General features: G+C 44.4%; 2 protein-coding genes across 4 annotated transcripts in view; both read right to left on the bottom strand.

The window, feature by feature from the left end:
• The window catches only part of cdh19 (cadherin 19, type 2), a 60,001-nt gene extending 57,612 nt beyond the window's left edge, over window positions 1–2,389 (bottom strand). For all 3 annotated transcript variants that reach the window (XM_052054374.1, XM_052054375.1, XM_052054376.1), the window contains exon 1: window positions 2,265–2,389. The gene's annotated coding sequence lies outside the window, so the exon portion shown is untranslated. The remainder of the gene's footprint in view (window positions 1–2,264) is intronic.
• Window positions 2,390–3,218: 829 nt separating this feature from the next.
• Window positions 3,219–17,703, bottom strand: part of LOC127593137 (protein disulfide-isomerase TMX3-like) — a 48,363-nt gene continuing 33,878 nt past the window's right edge. Inside the window, exons 16-18 of the transcript XR_007960333.1 lie at window positions 10,166–10,273; window positions 3,878–4,357; window positions 3,219–3,611 (exon numbers count right to left, since the gene is read on the bottom strand). The gene's annotated coding sequence lies outside the window, so the exon portion shown is untranslated. The remainder of the gene's footprint in view (window positions 3,612–3,877; window positions 4,358–10,165; window positions 10,274–17,703) is intronic.

Raw genomic sequence — 17,703 nt, 5'->3', positions numbered from 1 at the left:
CCCCGCCAATAACCCCCTTGAAGCGTGCACGGACCCTGGCTGCCCTTGTTAAAAATATGACACACTGAGTGCAACAGGGCTACAAATTCTTGAAAGACCCCCACCATCCCCTCACCCGCTCAAACAATTTTTCCAAGGGTACCCCCCCCCCCCCACACACACACACACCATGTGTCAAGTCTTACCCTGCGACCAATGTTGCTGGTAAAGCATCACAATCAATCAATCAATCAATCAATCCCTGGAACGGACACAATCAATCATCCCAGGCCCACACTTAACATCTCAAATGAAGTTCATGAGCATGTGAGAAGATTCACTGCCTTCAGATCAACACATGAGAAATTAACCAGCACAGGCCTGTCGGAAAGATAACCTATAACGCAACAGGAGATTAAAAAGCAACTATAACAGTATGTCGGTAATATTTTATCATTTCTAGCTGCATAACCTCCAATATGAACAAATATGCAGGAGTTTTCTTTTCGTTAGCCAGACAGTCGCAGTGTAAAACGCGCAGTAGTCAACTTGTGTGACTCCCGAGACAACTTTACAGCGTCACTCAAGGCAGCTTCTCCAGGAAGAAAATAAGAGGAGGAAGCGATCAGCGCAGACATTTGGCAGTCTGTCTTATTCCCTCAACACAACGTTGCATAAATTCATGAGATTAGTCGGGTTTCATTAAAACCCGCAAACAAGCACAAGTTCATCCGCGGTTCATATCAAAACAATGACTTGAAAAGCAATCCGAGGTGCTGCTCCTGAGTACAAATCGGTTGTTTCATACCGTTACTAAATCAATAAAATGCCAATGTACTTGCTTTCGAAAACTTTTTAACATAACTTGGGACACTCTCACTAGCCAAAAGACAGTTCTACAAACATGTTTAACAGGCGCATATTAGCAAATAAATATGCAGAGTAAGCACTCTCATTTTCTCTGCAATCTATTGGTGATGACGTTTTCGACTTGCTCGGGCGAGAGCGGCCGGGAATCAAATAAACGATAAGGACGAGTTCGTGGATTCCCAGGCAAGATGAGAGCAGATTAAAACACACTTTGATGAAAAATGGAATTATGAGCGTGCGAAGTTGTCCTCGGCAAAACGCCTAAAGTGCCTTCCCGAGCCTTCAATTCAATTCCCCGACGTCGGCTCCTCCTTTGATTTTTAATTCATTCCGAAGTTTCTCAGAGAAAGGCGGAAACTTTAGCTGCACGGTAAAGTCCTAACAATGACAGTTGAAGTCATCATTCACAGGAGAGGAAAAGACTCACTCATTTGGCCTCATTTTCGAATTGCAACAGCAGCACTATACCCGAGTATTAGGGACACACTGTCTATCTATTATATACATAAAAGGCCATTTGCACACTTTGCAAAGCCAAATTCAAGTACAATATTCGCTGTACATCTTTGTTGTATCATCTTGGAGCAAATTACCCTGCTCAAGCTTCCTCCACGGGGGGCTCCACAAATCAACACAACTAGATGATAGTGCTCATCATGGGCAGAACATACAAGCAAAAAGTTTGGATCCTTTTTTTGTTTGAGAAGAATGTAAGTAAGATGCCTGTAAAGCTAAATTATTTGGAACGTTTTGTTCAATAGTTATATTTTACAGAAGAATTGTATTATCAAAATCAAAGAACGCTCCTAGAAGCAATCTTTGCATCTATGTTAATATTTATATTCTGATTTTATAATAATTCCAAGATTTTACTCTCAAATATGTTACAAGCTTCGTAAAAAAATAAAGGGTGGGGGGGTGCGATTAGTTATGGACAACTGTGCAACTGTTTTAAATTTTTTGATCGCTTGACAGTATTAATAATTCACACACAGCTGCAACCTTCATGAGGTTGGATATATGCAAGTTCCCCTCTCAAACGTGGAGATTCTTTGATTTATGCGAGTTATTTTCAGGAGTTGCAACACTTAACTGCTGTTACTAAATAAGATAAGATAAGATATCCTTTATTCGTCCCACACTGGGGAAATTTACAGCCTCCAGCAGCAAGAATGTATGTAGAAAGAAGAAAGGAGAAAGAGAAAAAAAAACAACAAACATCTTTCAATTAAATACAATATGAACACAATGGATAAATCACAGTACTATTTACAATTTTACTTCACATAATTTAATTATTATTATTATTGTTATTTTTTATTCATCAGCCTGACAGCAGTCGGTAGGAACGAGCATAAACACCGCTATAAACCCTAAAAACAGACATTATAAACACAAAACACAAGTTGACTTACCTCATCTCCTGCTCAGTTGGACTGGCGTTTCAGCGTGGAGAGTGCTCATTTCACTTCAGCTCACTTGTGAAAATTCACAAAAGTAGATTTTGTTGAGCCACAGATGAACGTTGCACGTCCACGCTCTAGAAGAAGAAATCACTTTAGAAAGCAGCACACATGTTTATTTTTCAGTGTACACATTGTTACGCCCACCAATGTCATAAACAAGCCGAAACGTCACACAAACATATTTCCACCTGGTTTGGGAGTGTATCTCATCACTGTTCCAATGATCCGAATTCGTCAAATACCTTCAAAAACACTTGTCACCGAACTTCGAACTCCTCATGTGAGCGATAAAAGTACACAATAAGACGGTACAAATTGTATATTCTGCACAATTTACCTCGACAGATCGTCTCAATTTGCAGTCCAAAGATGGCGTCGTAGTCGCCATGTTTGTCCAAAAGTGCTGCGTTCGAGGAAGTTGGGAAATCCGACATCCCACGGGGATTGTCCCAGTTTCGACCGCAGTGTCGACCTTGCCTGCAAGATGAATTCTGGCAGTACAGTATTTGCGAGTTCACACAAAAATAAATAAAAGATAAATGAGAGCGACATATTTTGGCCTTATTGTTAATACCTTTTTATTCACTCAACAAGAAAAAAAACGTATTGTTTAAAATATAAAACGGTTTCTTAAAATAATAGATACATTCTCAAACAATACAATTTATCATAAAATTCTGATTATTCCCCCTAAAAGTAACATTTATTTTGAAAGAATAAATGTAATTCAGAAACAATCAATAAAAACTTAAACATTTTCGTAAAATTATGAAAAAAATGACTTGATTGTAAAACGTAGGACTGAATATACATACTTTTTAGAATAAATAAGACTGAAACCATTTAAAAGACACTTCCTTCTTTTCAGAAAATTATGTATTTATTCTCATTGTTACATAAAGAACACAACATTGACAGTATTATAGAAGTGGTCCACGTCAGAAACAAAAACATTTCTTGTCTTTATTATCAGCCACCCTCGGAGATTTCAAAAAAAGAAAAAAAAAACACTTTCTGATGTGATCGCGTGGGATAAAGATCAGCTTGGTCCATTTGGGACATTTCCTTTTGCTCTTGTGAGTTATTGTTCTTTTGCATGAATGAGCGCATGTTCCGAGCCTTCTGGACAAGCTCAGCTTTTTGCATGCCACGTTTATGGCGAGCGACGGTACCAGCATTGCACTCCTCAATTAAATAGTCCTGCTGGGACAAATGCGCTCTTCTCATTGGCCTGAGGTAGGAATTTTTATGACGTTTAGTCAAGCTCAGACATTCTGGACTTGACTTATTACCATGCTGTAAGTACTTGCTTCAAACCCTAATTTCAACGTTTTTTGAAGACCATACCCCCGATCTTGAAACCCTAATTTGAAACCTTGTTTGAATTCCTATCTGTGGTTTGGAACCAAAATTTGACACCATAATCCTTGTTTGAAACCATATCCCTTGGTTTAAACCCGACTTTGAAACCCCAATCATTGACTTCAAACCCTATATTGAAAACCAAAAACTCGTTTTAAACCCTTAATGTGAAGACCTAATTTAAAACCTTAATTCGGCACCTGTATTGTGTTTTGCGCACGTGCACGGGCTCAGTGAGTATACCTCACATCATGCATAGCCAGCACGTCGCTGCTCTTTTCTTCTTCATCAGGTGTGTGGCGGCATGGAGGTTACACCTGATGACTGATAAGTTCGTCCTTCGCCGCTTATTTGATTAATGGACATCAATTAGGGGCAGCTTAAGGCGCACTGCAGGGAGGGCGGCCATGACGCCCCTTTGAGCGCTTTCCACGCCTATCAAAGGGCACAAACCCATCCCCGGCTGGATGGAGGGGAAGAGGCAAATTGCTGTTTTGCAGGAAAGAATTACCAATGCAAAAGTGCATCCGTCTTCATCAGCGCTAACATCACCTTGTGGGAGGTCCGCTTAGCCGTCTGCTATTACTGTACTACTCTGGCTCATCGGCATCCGCGGGAAGGGAAAGTCCACTCCTTGGCGATGAAAGGAGCCACACTCAAAATCGGCGGGTTTTCCATTTCTGCAATGAAAAAAAGAACAAATTTCATAATAATCATTACTGAAAAAATGTTTGAATTAAGATCCACAAAATACACAAAACAGAATTACAAATACATACAGTACATTACAAAAAAAAAAAAAGAAAATACAAAACACTAAATAGTTTGGAAAATGCTTCCATACAACCTACCGTATCCATGGAAAATAAATTACAAAAATAAATGCCTGAAGTTAATCAGGATAATACTCCGAAGATCCGGTATCTCCACTATACTGTCTTTGTTGATGCGCATGTTTTGTGCAAAACTTGACTTGAGATCAGCCACATGCACCAAAAACTTGTCTTTTTCCCCCACTATTATCAACGTCAGACGATTGGATAACATACTATATGTGCTGGATTGGAGTGTTTTGGCCTCAGTTTTTTGTTTGTTTGTTTTTTTAAGCAATACAACATGACCACTTAGTCAGCCATTAAGGGTGACAACTGCTTTTGAACTGCTTCCTGAAAGGATGATGACACGTTAGCACACGCCAGGCAGTTTCCGCCCTCGGTTTCCTTAACCGTACAGGAGATCAAAACTTGAAGCCATCCCGGAAACCTGGCCGAGTCACCGTGGCACAGCGTGGCGCAATACGGTCCCTGATGCTGATTTCTTGAAATATAAATAATGGAATTGCTGTAAGACTCAGACGACGGGTGGTGAGGGCAGCGGTAATTGCTGTGTTTAAAGGCTCAGGGATCAGATGGGCTCTGTGGGAGGTTGGCTTGGCTCCACCACGACCTTGGATGTGTGTGTGTGTGTGACTTTCCCGCGTGCTTTTCAGCGCCATCGGGAATCCCCGGTGAGCGTCGCAAGGCTCGTAGAGCACCAGGCCTTTGGGCGACAATTAAAAAGATTGTTGTGGTCCCCTGCGATGTTCAATGTTCAACAACAGCGCACCGTGCTTCTTCAACGGGAGTTCTAATGGGAATTGTTGTTTTCACTAGATTACAAGAGTACTTCTTTTATTCATCGGGGTGTATTTTTTCTTTTATGATGTTGGATCTGATAGCTTTTCACTGGCAGCCGAGTTCCAGTTGTCACTGATTTTCTAAGAACCAAAGAATATTGTTTTATGACAGCATAGGCACAGGATATACCAAAAGAAAGACTCGACTTTTGTTGTGTCAAACTCTTGTCCAATAAAACTCGAGTAACATAAATTGTTCAATAGATTAGATGAAGACAAACCCGTTTATCTCAATGATACGTTTGACATGTTTTGTTGCAGAGATTGAAGGGAACTCAAAGCAAACGAAATAATTTAAGTCCGTAAGGTTATGCTAACACAAAGGCTCTTTCAGCAAGCTAAGCTAACGTTTGTTTTTCTCGATGAATTGGCAAAAATCTCCACGGACATATTCAAAAATCGTGTTCAGTCTTCCCAAAAGAGTGGAAGCTTTTCCAGTCACACCTGTTCATATTTTTATTCAAATGTTATATCCACGTCTGGTCCAGATATGATAAACAGGGTTAGCTTGTGGTCTGTCTATTCGGGGGAAGAAGAAAAATGCAGCCGTTCTTTAACAATCTGAGATCAGAGCCTGACTGCAATCTTTGATTCATTTCCACCTTTTACCGCTCGCTCGGCTTTCCGCCGTCATCCATCATTCATCACTCTGCCCCGCGTTGCTCCTCCGAGGTGCTCGCCGGCCCCCGAACCTTCACTCGCCTCGCGGCCAAAATGTCAAGCTACGTGCCGAATAATTGAACAGGCAAGAACTTAATATAACATGGCAGCCTTGCTTGCCCTACCGCTGGTTCGTTGCGCTGTTCGAAACGCTTCCAAAATGCAAGTTAACTTATTTACAGGTTAGTTTAGCTGGACCCACCTCAGATAGTAGCACCTCTCAGGAAAGTTTATTAAAAAAATGTGACGGGAACAGGTCAACATTTGGGTTCCAAAGCAGCTATTTCTGGCCTATTCCAGGGCTTGGACATGACATTTGGCTGATGTGTTTAATAGAATAGGTGGCACAAAAAAGGCTCAAGGACCCTATGCCCTAAATTGCGCAGGATGTCGGCCATTTTGTTTTGGAGCAACTCCTTCGGAGAGAGACTATGTGAGCCCCCTCGACACCGGTTTTACAGGTCGACATGTCTATCATCAAAGCATACACAGCAAAGCTTCAAAGACCAATGCACAGAAGTCCGTTTGTTGTTTGTTGGGGCGGGGAGGTTGGTTTTGAGACAAATCCCAGGGCTTGACGAATCATCATTAGAAAGATCGGCCAAGAAAAAGGGTTTTATGAGGGTCAATGGAAAGTAAAAAAAAAAAAAAAAAAAAAAAAACATTCGTGCCTGACACCAATCAAAGCTGTGGGCAAAACTGAGCGGAGATGTCTATCACGACAGCACGCACAAAAAGAGTCAAAAATTGACCAAATCAACCAGCCATTTTGGTTCAAAGCGGCCCTTGTGGGCGGTCTTCCAGGGCTCCTTTGTGCCAGATGAAAAACTACACAAGTTTGTTTGTTGGGCCTTTGAGCCCCATTTGAATAACCCCGCCGAATGGGCTGCGATGGAGACGTTGGACTTTTCTCGGCCGGTCACCATAACAGCATCAATCCCTCCCGGCTGCTCTGTCACCACCGTTTCCTGTCCACGGCCTGGATGCTTATCAGCGAGCACATGCTCACATCTGGCACCGTGCGCTGCCAGTTGTTGAGCCGCGTGTCCCTGCCAAGTTGTGCATGACTGAAGCAACCACACATGTTCACAGCCAAGCCAGAAAGCAGCGGCGAGGCCTTGAAGGCTCCGCTGCAGTCGACATGGGTCTGTGCGTGGCTCGCTGCTGAGACTGAATTTGCCGCTTGGCCGCCGGCCTCTACTACCGTTCAACACGATCTCAGCGGAGGCTCGGAATAAATGTCCCGAGAAGCAGTAGCGGTCTGAAATAGATGCAATATTGCATTATCTATTCTCGATTTGTAGAAGGAGCTGATATCATGCATTTGTCGAAGGAACCCCGTCAAAGCTGAGACGAGGAGCGGGGCAAAACCTGTTGAGAGGTGCACAAGTGCAGAATTTGAATCCGTTATGTCCCAGGGCTGCTTTGCTACATCCAGCAGCAGGCTGTCTTAAATCTGTATTTGTTTCTTCAGTTTGGCCGCAAAAATAAAGCACTACCTGATTTTGGAAGGTAATTTTCATTTTATTCCGAAAAAAAAAATTGTCAGGTTGAGGGGTTTTCTATCTTTAATTCAGCCCGCGCAAGGTAATTTGTTTTGTGCTAGTCGGACCCCTTTGCACTAATAACATGCCTGAGTGTAGCAGTTGATTGATTTTGAGATCAATGCCACTCTGGGGCCAAGCATCTTCAGAAGCGAGTAGTTGTGGCGGCGGCGGTGGTAGTGGGGGGGTTGTTGTTGTTGCCGCTGCTTCTGTTGCCAGTCACCAGCATCTCTGGCGAAGAAAAATTGGGTAAAATGGAAAAAGTGCCGTCTTGGTTTGTTTCTGCTCGTTATGAAATGGGGGCTCTAGGCAAAGGATGCAATGCGCTAGGCACACTTAGCAACCAGGCTAAGACTAATAAATGGCTTAGGGAATGGATATACGAGCAGCATGGAGGGGGATTCTTTGGGAGGGAGTGAAGATCGTGAGGAGCATTTAGCCTCGTGATCGCACCCTCATTACAAAAAAAGACAAAGAAGCATAACTCGCATTCCAGTCACGAACATCAATCGAGTATTGTCTCGTGAGCCCTCCAAGAATGGACAAACGCACAGATCTGTCACGTTTGTGAGCCAGCGCATCGGCCGTGGCGATGCATCCATTTGCTCACGCGACCCCTGCTCCCTTCCTCGGGACCTTCAACGCGTATGGATTTTTTTTTTGTGTCGTTTTTGTACATGTCGGGTGAACAGCAAATGCTCCGGGAAGACATGCCAATCCGCTCAGGCTCGAGTCAATGCCAAGAGAGACGGAGCGGAACGATGAGTAAATGGCCGGGAAAAAGAAAAAAAAATGCACATGTCAGCCTCTTCTATGCTCGAGGCAACCCAATCTACTGGCTGGTGGGGCAATGTAAGGTGACACGTTGCTGACAGCTTTGACGTCTATTTTTAATGCTTTAAACGGACACGCTGTTCGACACGCACAACACAATCGCCGGCGTCTCTTGATGGCTTTCCAGACAAATTAGCCCGAGATTTTGTTGCCAGGCTCGTCAGGGTTGCCGCTCGGCCCATTTGAAGCGCCGCGGTAACCGGGCTGATGTGATAATTGTCGCTGGCGGAAACTGATCGCGGTCAATGAAGGATTAAAAATAGTCATTTATAGTCATGTCGCCTTTGTCGTCTGTTTTGTATTTAGAGAAAATTTCCATTCAAGGCCGGCGGCCTTTCATGGCTTGATTGCTAAACCGTTGCTAGTAAAAACGGACGCAGGGAAGTATGCGGGCCGTGACATTTATGGGCATTAGAAAGGCACACTTCTATTTTGGTGCGTCCGTGGCTCATGAAAGGGACTTAATGTGCTTTCGGAGGGGAAGAGGGAAGTGTGCAAAGCGCGCTTATCCAAAGGCGAGCACACGAGTGCAGGCTTGGGAAGCCTCCATTGAGACGCTCTTCACTTTATCGGGTTACATTTGTTCACTTTCATGGCGGCGGGCTGGAAGGGGAGGTGTAAAACTACAGCCGTAATGCCAAAGATGGGGTTGAGACTATTCATTTGAACAACACGGGCGCAGATAGCAACACCGCGGCATTGATCCATCTCTAGCGCTCTATACCCCCCCCCCCCCCCCCCCCCCCTGTCTCCAATATCTCCCAGACTGGTGGCCGGCCGGCGGAGCAGATCCATCGGCATGTATCGCTGCGCATCAAACAATTGTTTTTCAGCTTAACTGGCTTCCTGATGAAGTTCATTGATCCTGTGAGGCTCTACGCCCCCCTCCCGCAGGCAGGATGATTGGTTTGATCCATGCAGCGGCACTGGCCCTAATCACCAAGATGGGATTTCAAATGTCACTGTGGAAGAAAAATTGGCCTTTAGGCTTTATCGCTCTTGCGCTGCTATTGGCCAGAGGTGCTACCTATGATCAGACACACACACAAGACCAGATAAATGGACATTTGGAGGGCTATGCCAGCCTCAAAAAAACGATCCAAATTTTACAGGCTATGCAGCAACCGCAATTTTTCTTTTTTTCATGACATACGTGGAATGTGGTAGGCCTGTCTATCAAGAAGAGATTCGAGATGTTCAAATCTTTTCCAAATTTAGCCCCGCAAAGACAGTTGTAGCTAACAACATTAAATTTGGTAGCCGTGTCTATTGTGAGAAGAGTCTCAAGAATGAACCCATGCCCGAAAAGAAACGTGGAGTCATTTTCCAGGGTTTGTTCAGAGACGGAATGATAGCTTCCTGAAATTTTGTCCGCCCACTATGCCAGTTTCATAAAATGGAATTTTGGGAGATGAGTTTGTCATGAGAAGAGCCACCAAAAAAGTCGAACAAGGCCAAAAAGGCAAGGGGTAAGGCTGCCATTTTGGTTTAATGCAGCCATTTTGACCCTTCAATGAAATTTCGGCCTCCAAATGTTTTTCGGAGCGTAAAAATGAGGAGGAACCCATGGCCAAATTGTCACAATTTTTTTCCTGTAAACGGCTCAAAATGTCTGCTTCAATCCAAAAGAGATGACTTAGTGACGGTTTGATTGATCTTGATCGCCGAGTAAAAATGTTTGGCTTTGGTGCAGGTCTGCTCCCTACTGAGCGCCTTTCTCGCCATTCCCTCCCCCCGTTTTCTGGGGTCATCGGGTTTCACTGTCAAAGCCTTACCGGCATTCTCGTTATGCGGCGAATCGTTGCGTCTCGGCAGGACTTGGTGAGAGACATTTTCTTTGAATTCCTTCAAGCGCCTGCGGGAGAATCGATGTCAACACCCATCTGGAAACACAAGTCCAAAAATAGCACTTTTGTCATGTTGCCATATTATAGATGAGGCCCCAAAATAAACAGGTAAATATAGAAGTGTTACAACTGAATTCGCATACCTCAAACGAGTCTTTTTTTTTTTTTTCCTCACAGGACACATGCACAAAAGGTATATTGTTATTAAGCGACTACGTGGCAAACAACATCAACAACAAAACAGTTTCCTCACCGTTCGGGTCTATGGAGATGCGTTGCTTTTGTGTGTGGCAGACCTCCCTTCCAGATCAATTATTCCCACTCAAATAAGTCGAGGCGGCCATGAAATATTCAAGTGGGAGGGAGAGCAAGGGGTTGAAAGCCTTCCTCGACGCGGGGGTGTTGTATCTCTTTTATTTTTCATGACCATAGAAGGACGCTTTGGGACGGTTCTTTTCTTTTTTTCTTTTTTGCGGCTAATTTAGTCCGAAGGTTCCAAACATGCTTCGGGTGGGGGGGGGGGGGGGGGGGGGGGGGGGGTTAAAGCTACGATGGGAGCATCAACAATGAACAGTTTTACTCCTGCCACACACTCGGAAGACATTTAAGTGTATTCAAATTGACGCAAAAGAAATGTTAGCCAATGAAAGTCCGCTAGCTTAGTTTCTATGGGGGGAATTTCAAGAAGCTGCTTTTCTCAACTAGATCAATTATTCTGACACCACTGCTCCATTTGCTAATCAAGGAGTGACAACTTAGCTGCGGAGAAATAGTGTTAATGTGTCGTTTCACTTTTCCTGATTTTGCCGGGCCCACGGTATATTTTCTGGTGTTATTACAATGTGCAGTTAGCTAGCTAGCCGTGCCTACACCCAAAAATGTATTTTCCCTTTGGATAGTCCACGAGCGAGCAAGCTGAAGGCAAAAAAATGTGTAAGGTGGGTGGGCAAAGTCTGAGTTGACAGCCAGCGTGTGGACCGGGGCTTTGGTCAGACGTGGGATTTTTGTGGAGTGCCTCGTTGTCGGTCACGAGTGTCTGCAGATACTGAGGGAAGATCAAGGAGGGGGGCCAATTGAGTTTTAAAAAGTGTTATTGTTTTTTTAAATCACAATTTTTGCCCATTTATTTTCACTTTACAAGTGATCTTCGGATTGTGTCGAGGAATATCTAGAAATGAACATCTTGGCTTTTCGAGGTGCACAAAAAATAATAATAACCACTTGAAAAGATAGTGGACGGCATCCGAGACGGCTGCTCTCAAGGAAGTGTGCAGAGGAAAAGCGCCTCGGTGTCGAGTGGACGCTCGCCTCTGGAGGGCCACTTGGCAAGCTCATTAGCGCCCCCTTCACGAGTGTTGACTTTGAGCCTCCCACTCCAAACGGGGCGACTCGAGCATCCACCGCCGTGCTTTCATCCTCGAGATTTAGCTCGGCAGAGGCGCCGCTTGCGTCATCTCCGACTGTCAGAACAAAGACGATCTGGGCGGAGGCGCATTTCCAACGCTGGCGTCGTTCCAGTAAGGAAAAAGACGACAAGGAGGACAGGCCGCTTGACTTTGAATTTGTGGGTGACTGACAGGTGTGCACTCGAAAATAAAACGTGGCTTCCTTTCCCACTTGGAGGGGCTGTCGGACCTCTGCGAGGCCTTTTCTCCATGCTCTCACTTGTTGTTTGATTTTCAACCATCTTGACAACATCCAACTTGTCGAGTAAATGATTACGTCTGCCAAGGACACGTTTTTTTTTTCCATTCAAGAAACTTGTCACGTTCCACACGGAATATCACGTTAGCGACTGTTTTGTCATAAAAACAGTGTGACAATAAAAGCGGTGTTTCTCATCACGGCGCCTCCTCCCGGGTTTGTTTCTCCGCCGAATGCCTGCAAGCATCATCCCGCCTCCTCGGAAGACTACCCTTGATTTGGCTCCGCTCGCCGCATCCTGTCGACGCCATCTGGCAGGGGATGCGGGCTCGGTAAACAGTTGGGCCCCCGCTGTCTGATTAATCACGGCGCTACCCGTGGAGAGGTGACGAGTCCATTAACCCGTTTCCCCTACATGTGGTGAATAGTCACGTGATACCGAAGGCGGGGCAGGAGCGGCGGAGTGCCAACTAGCCGCAGACGGTGAACGCCCCCTCCAAAAAAGAAAAAAAAATTGGGGGAAAGGGAAATGAACACCTGTGCGAGGGGATTGCGCCACAACAACGGTGGAAAAGGAAATGCGGGCGTGAAATGTCGGCTACGTGTACAAAAAACAACCCCAAAAAAAAAAAATTTAAACGATCTGTGAGATTAGCGGCCTAGCTGTTGTAGCCGCCGGCGACGAGCGAATTTGCACACATCATAATGACTCCCACTCTGATAAAAAAGTTTTTTGTTCGCACACAGATTTGTGATTTATAACGAGCAGATTGTTGTGGTAGCGAAGGTCGAGGCAAAGGATGTCGCCCGCCGAACGAGTAGAAAATTGAATTCTTTTGTGTTCGGGGAATTTCATTTTCGCACTGCCGGCGTGCTTTTTTTGTGGTACGGGTGAGAAGAAAATCCTTGGAAACGCACAAGAAAGAAGGTGGCTGAAGAATCGCCGAAGCGCAGAGCTCCCCAGGGTCGCTCATTCTCAAACACAACAATCCACCTCAATTCAGTCCATAACAAGGAAATGTGACATGAGGAAAATAAATCAACCTTTTTTTTTTAACAAGTACAGGTTACAAGTAACAAAGTCTACAAGTAACAAACTTTTTATTTTCTTTTTTTGGATGACGGCTACACAGCACTCAGGCTACAAGCAAGGCGTACATGACTACACTTTGAAGTTTCACAGCATTTTTTTTTTTTAACTGGAGAATTTCTTCATCCAACAGCCAAGCTGCGTTCTACTTTCAACTTCTTTTGCAACTCTTCGAATTTGGTTCTCAAAATCAAGATCACTTCACTGCAGATACATCTAATTGTGTCTCCCGGATTTATTGGTTTCTTTTCTTGTTATGTGGCAAATTCCATTTTCCGCTGCGCTGTGCCGGAGCGAGATCTGCCGCAAACTTTTCTCTCTCTCTCTCGCTCGCTTTGTTGGTTTTTGATAAGAAACAAAACACGTTTCCAGCCTCAAAGAGAAGCCATTGCTGGCGCAAATGAAGCCAACGAGTCGTTTGTACGCGGTGGCAGCCTATGAATAGAATGAATAGAGGAGTCCCTCTTGTGAACCTGCGAAACGTAATGGCTACTACATCTTGGTCACTGCTATTTGCGTGTCCTCTTCATCACTGAGGTTGTTATCTTTCGCCCGCACTTGTGAGGGGTGACCTCCTTCCTGGCTGTGAAAAGGGTGCTTGATTTAAGCGGCGTTGCGTGAGTGGGAGAGCTTCACCGCTATTAGCCTTACAACACGGAATCAGAAAAAATAAGGACAACCTGCTGTTAGCTCGTTAGCTTAAAAAAAAAAAAAAAAAAGCAAACTGTAGCTTATCTGCAACGCGAGTTCAGCTCACAAGGCTAGCCTTGTAGCTTGCGCCGGAGAGTAACTAGGCCTCACGTTTCGAGCATGACATGCCCAACATTTGGGTTTTGGAAAACGAATGACAAAAAAATAAATAAAATACAACTCGAAATGTATCTCAACTGTAACATAATTGGGTATATTTGCAAAGATGAGGCGTTTGATGAACGTGTGTACGACTGACGCTAACGTGTTTTGCTTTGTGCCTGATAAATAAAAAAAAAAAAAAAAAAAGAAAATCTTTGCGTTAAGTACATTAAGCTGCTTAACATATGTTCACCTACATTCTCCTGGATTGCTTTCTGCCACATTCGGCTTCTCCGCGGGGGTGAGTGACGGGGACGAGGAATGAGTCCAGCCACCGTGCAATTACGCCGCTATGACAGGTGGCGTTTGAAGGACAGAAGACCGGGGGAGCATGAAGCGATATAAAAAAAAAATAAAAATAAAAAAAGATAAATAAATAAAATAAAAAGGGTGTCACGGTCGTGACTTGTCACCAGATGATCGTTATCTGCCCCAGCAAATATCCCGTCTGACTGGCTTTGTTCGCTTTCTTCATTACAAGTCAGCAGACGGCTCACGGACGTTACTACCGCTGTGTGTTCCATATTAATAGGACGCCCACGACGCGCAAAATTATATTCGCAGCCAACACGTTGACAGGACGTCTTTGAGAATCTTTGCCAACTGGGCGCTCTTCTAGTTTTGAAACTTTTGATTGACTGCGACGCGGCATTCGGGAAAACAACATCTTGGACTTTCCAGAAACGTTGTCTTCCCGCTGTGAAGATAAATAGAATTAATCAGGTTTTTTTTCGGTCAAAGAGTAACAAATGTATAATTAACGGGACAGTGCTTTCAGAAACATTGTACAAAAATAGAATTTTTAAAAGATTATGTTGGTGATTTGAATGGGAAAATGTGGAAAATACATTATAGTGCATAATTGTATTTTTTTCTGAATTAATTTCATGAAACAACCAATATTGATGGACAATTGTGTATTTTATTAATATCTTTATGTAGTATTATTGACAACAAAATCAATGAACCGATTCATGAATGAAACAAATGAAATTCTGTGTTGACCCCTTGACGGGAAGAGCGAAAATCTGTGAGCAACTGACACCTCAAATGACGATCCGGAAACACTGCAACACCATTTTCAAAATAAATGGCTTTACAAATGATTTCATTAAAAAAAAAAATAACGGGAAGCGCACGTGCAGGGAAAACTCCACAAAACAACCCAGGCTAAACTCTCTCAGCCAAGATATATCACATCAACACACTTGCATGACAGGAATGAATACTTTCACATGAGCCTATCGTTTACGGCATTTCAGAAAGTTACACAGAGTGCTGAAGCAAAAATGAGATCAGGCAAGGTTAATTAAGCAAAAAAAGTGTCAACGGGAAAGTTTGTAAAATGGGTCAACACATGACAGTGTTCAATAACTCCCACTCGCCACTCAGCTTCATGTTCCGACGGCTCTCGCCATTATTCATCAACGGCCTCTCGTTATTAGCCTATCGTGCTAAGAATGTGAATAGCACGATGCTCATCAGCTACATTTAGCGCCGGCGAGAAAAAAACGAGCCCCGGAAATGAAAAAGGGAAGTCCGGATAAGCGAAAGGACTTTGGATGATTCCTTTCGCCCTCCTATTGTGCGCCATGGTTATGAAAAGCCACGAGTGTCTTTTTGTGTTTTCCGCGAATGGCCCTAATCCGGCGCCGCCTCCCATTGTGCCGCTCACCTATCTGATTATCTACAGTGTGACAAGTGGCCAGGGCCGTATGGCCGCATTGTAGCGGGGACAATGTGCGCGGATAGCGGATCTGACTTATTCGCCGGCGTGACGGGAGAGACTTCTTTGCAGGTCTGCAGAGGACCGTAATGATATTCATAACCTTTCCGGTGTCCTGTGACAGCGCGTTTTCCCTTTGGCATCGTGGGATTCGCGGCCCAAGATAAGACGGGAAACCATTGCTCGCTCTGAATGCTGACGACCGAGCGAATGCGGAATTTGTTCCAAAATGTTTTGGCTTCACTCATGTGGGTTGAATCTCAATTGGGCTGGATTGTGTCGCCTAAGTGGCGGTTAGCAAATATTTCCGCATGTGCTGAGATCAGAAGTCGTTATAGTCGTCATGCCAACAAACCAACAAAAGTCAACCTGAATTATTTCTGTCTCCGGTGGCGCGATGCATTTTCTAGAAAGGACTGTTTCGGCATCATCATTATTCTTCAGACAAAATAAAGCACCGTTTCAAGGGCTTTCCCTAAAAACTGTACCGCTAATTTTCAAAATAAATTCAGCCACCTGAGGACAGTTTCGGTTTGCAGCCAGAAATTTAGTGGGCAAGATAGATAGCGCCGCAAAAAAATGCCCAGGCAGCCATGCTTGAAAAGAACCAGAAAGTCTGCCAATTTGGTCTCAAGCGGCCATTTGAGGGTCAATTTGGCCATTACCAGCATTTCAAATGGATTTGGAAGATTTCGGTCCCCCAAGCCAGTTTGACTTCCGGGCATGAAATGTAGTCGACTTATCTCTCAAGAGAAGCAAAAAACATCTCAAGAAGCCATTGCCTGAAAGACAACGGAGGTCCGCCATTTCTTCAGTGGCATATTTGACCACTTCCAGAGGCCGTTCAAAGAAAATTCCACCCCCGCGGCCAGTTTCCTTTAGTGGAATGAAATGGAAGAGCCTATCGTGAGACGTACCACCAAGAAAAAGTCTCAAGAAGCCATTGGTGAAAAGATACAGGGTGCATGCCATTTCGGTCTGAAGTGGCCATTTTGGGGTCACTTTTGCCACTTCCAGGCTTTGTTCAAAAACAAATGACAGTGGTTTGACTGTTGTGAACATTCCGGGCGCCAAAGCCAGCCTGTCTATTCAACTTGGGGGGAAAATGAATATCAAGCGTGGACGCTCAGTGTCAAGCACTCCAAAAAAAAAAAAAAAAAAAACACACACACACACACACACACACACACACACACAAACATTACACAGTAAGTCTACCATTTTGTTCAGCGGCCAATTTGGCAAGTTCCTTCACACCAACTTTGGCGACCAAATTTGAAGCACACATACAAGGCAGTTCAGGGGGACAAATAAATATACATTCCGCGCTCATGATGCTCGAATTTCCTCTGCGAGTCCTAGGACCGGGGCCCCTCCAAATGTCCGTTCACTTCGGCCTTCAACTTCAATGTTTTAATTGCCTTCGCTTAGGTTGCGAAGACAAAAACGGCAGCGGAGCTTATCGTCGCCTCTCAAAGATAACAATTGCAGTTATTCATCCTGACCCGGGGCGAGCACCCAGTGGGCTTCGCATCACTGCAACCAGCCAAGACGGTGGTGCAATCAGAGCTATCGGCTCTCGAGTCACTTATGGGGAAGAAGGGGGTTGGGGGGGGGGGGGGGGCGCACAGCGCAATCAGATCCATGCTGGCGCAAGAGTAACGCAGGATGCAGACGAGCTGCCACTTCGAATGTGATTGGCCCGACGGTGAAATGAAGTGAGCGTGCTGCGCGTCGGACTGCTTTGCAAAAAAAAAAGACTGTAGAATAAATAATGGCTTTGCTCCTTAAAGGCAGCCATTAGAGGACTTAATCATGAAAAATTGCTCCTTGGATGCGAGTGGTACAGCGCTTCATAATAACTCAATCATACATTTTTCACATCAGACCTACTTAGCGGATAGAGAGTGCTCCCCATTTTTTTTTGGGGGGTGGGGGGGTGGTCCGCTGAGGGAATTTGTCATTCTTTAGACGACTATCAAGTCTCCTGTGTTCTCGCAAGCATTTTGAATTCTTAAAAGTATTTACCTTGCGTCGCTCACATCCTTGAGACGCATCAAAGGCTTGTCAGCGGGAGATAAATCAAATTGCCGGTTTGGAAATCATAGGCTTTTTATCAACCTTGTGAGGGGTACGGCAACAATTTGTGAAAGG

The sequence above is a fragment of the Hippocampus zosterae genome, chromosome 20, assembly GCF_025434085.1.
Source record: "Hippocampus zosterae strain Florida chromosome 20, ASM2543408v3, whole genome shotgun sequence".
Classification (NCBI taxonomy): domain Eukaryota; kingdom Metazoa; phylum Chordata; class Actinopteri; order Syngnathiformes; family Syngnathidae; genus Hippocampus; species Hippocampus zosterae.
Note: the sequence above shows the minus strand (reverse complement) of the source record. Positions and strands in the feature narration are given on the sequence as shown.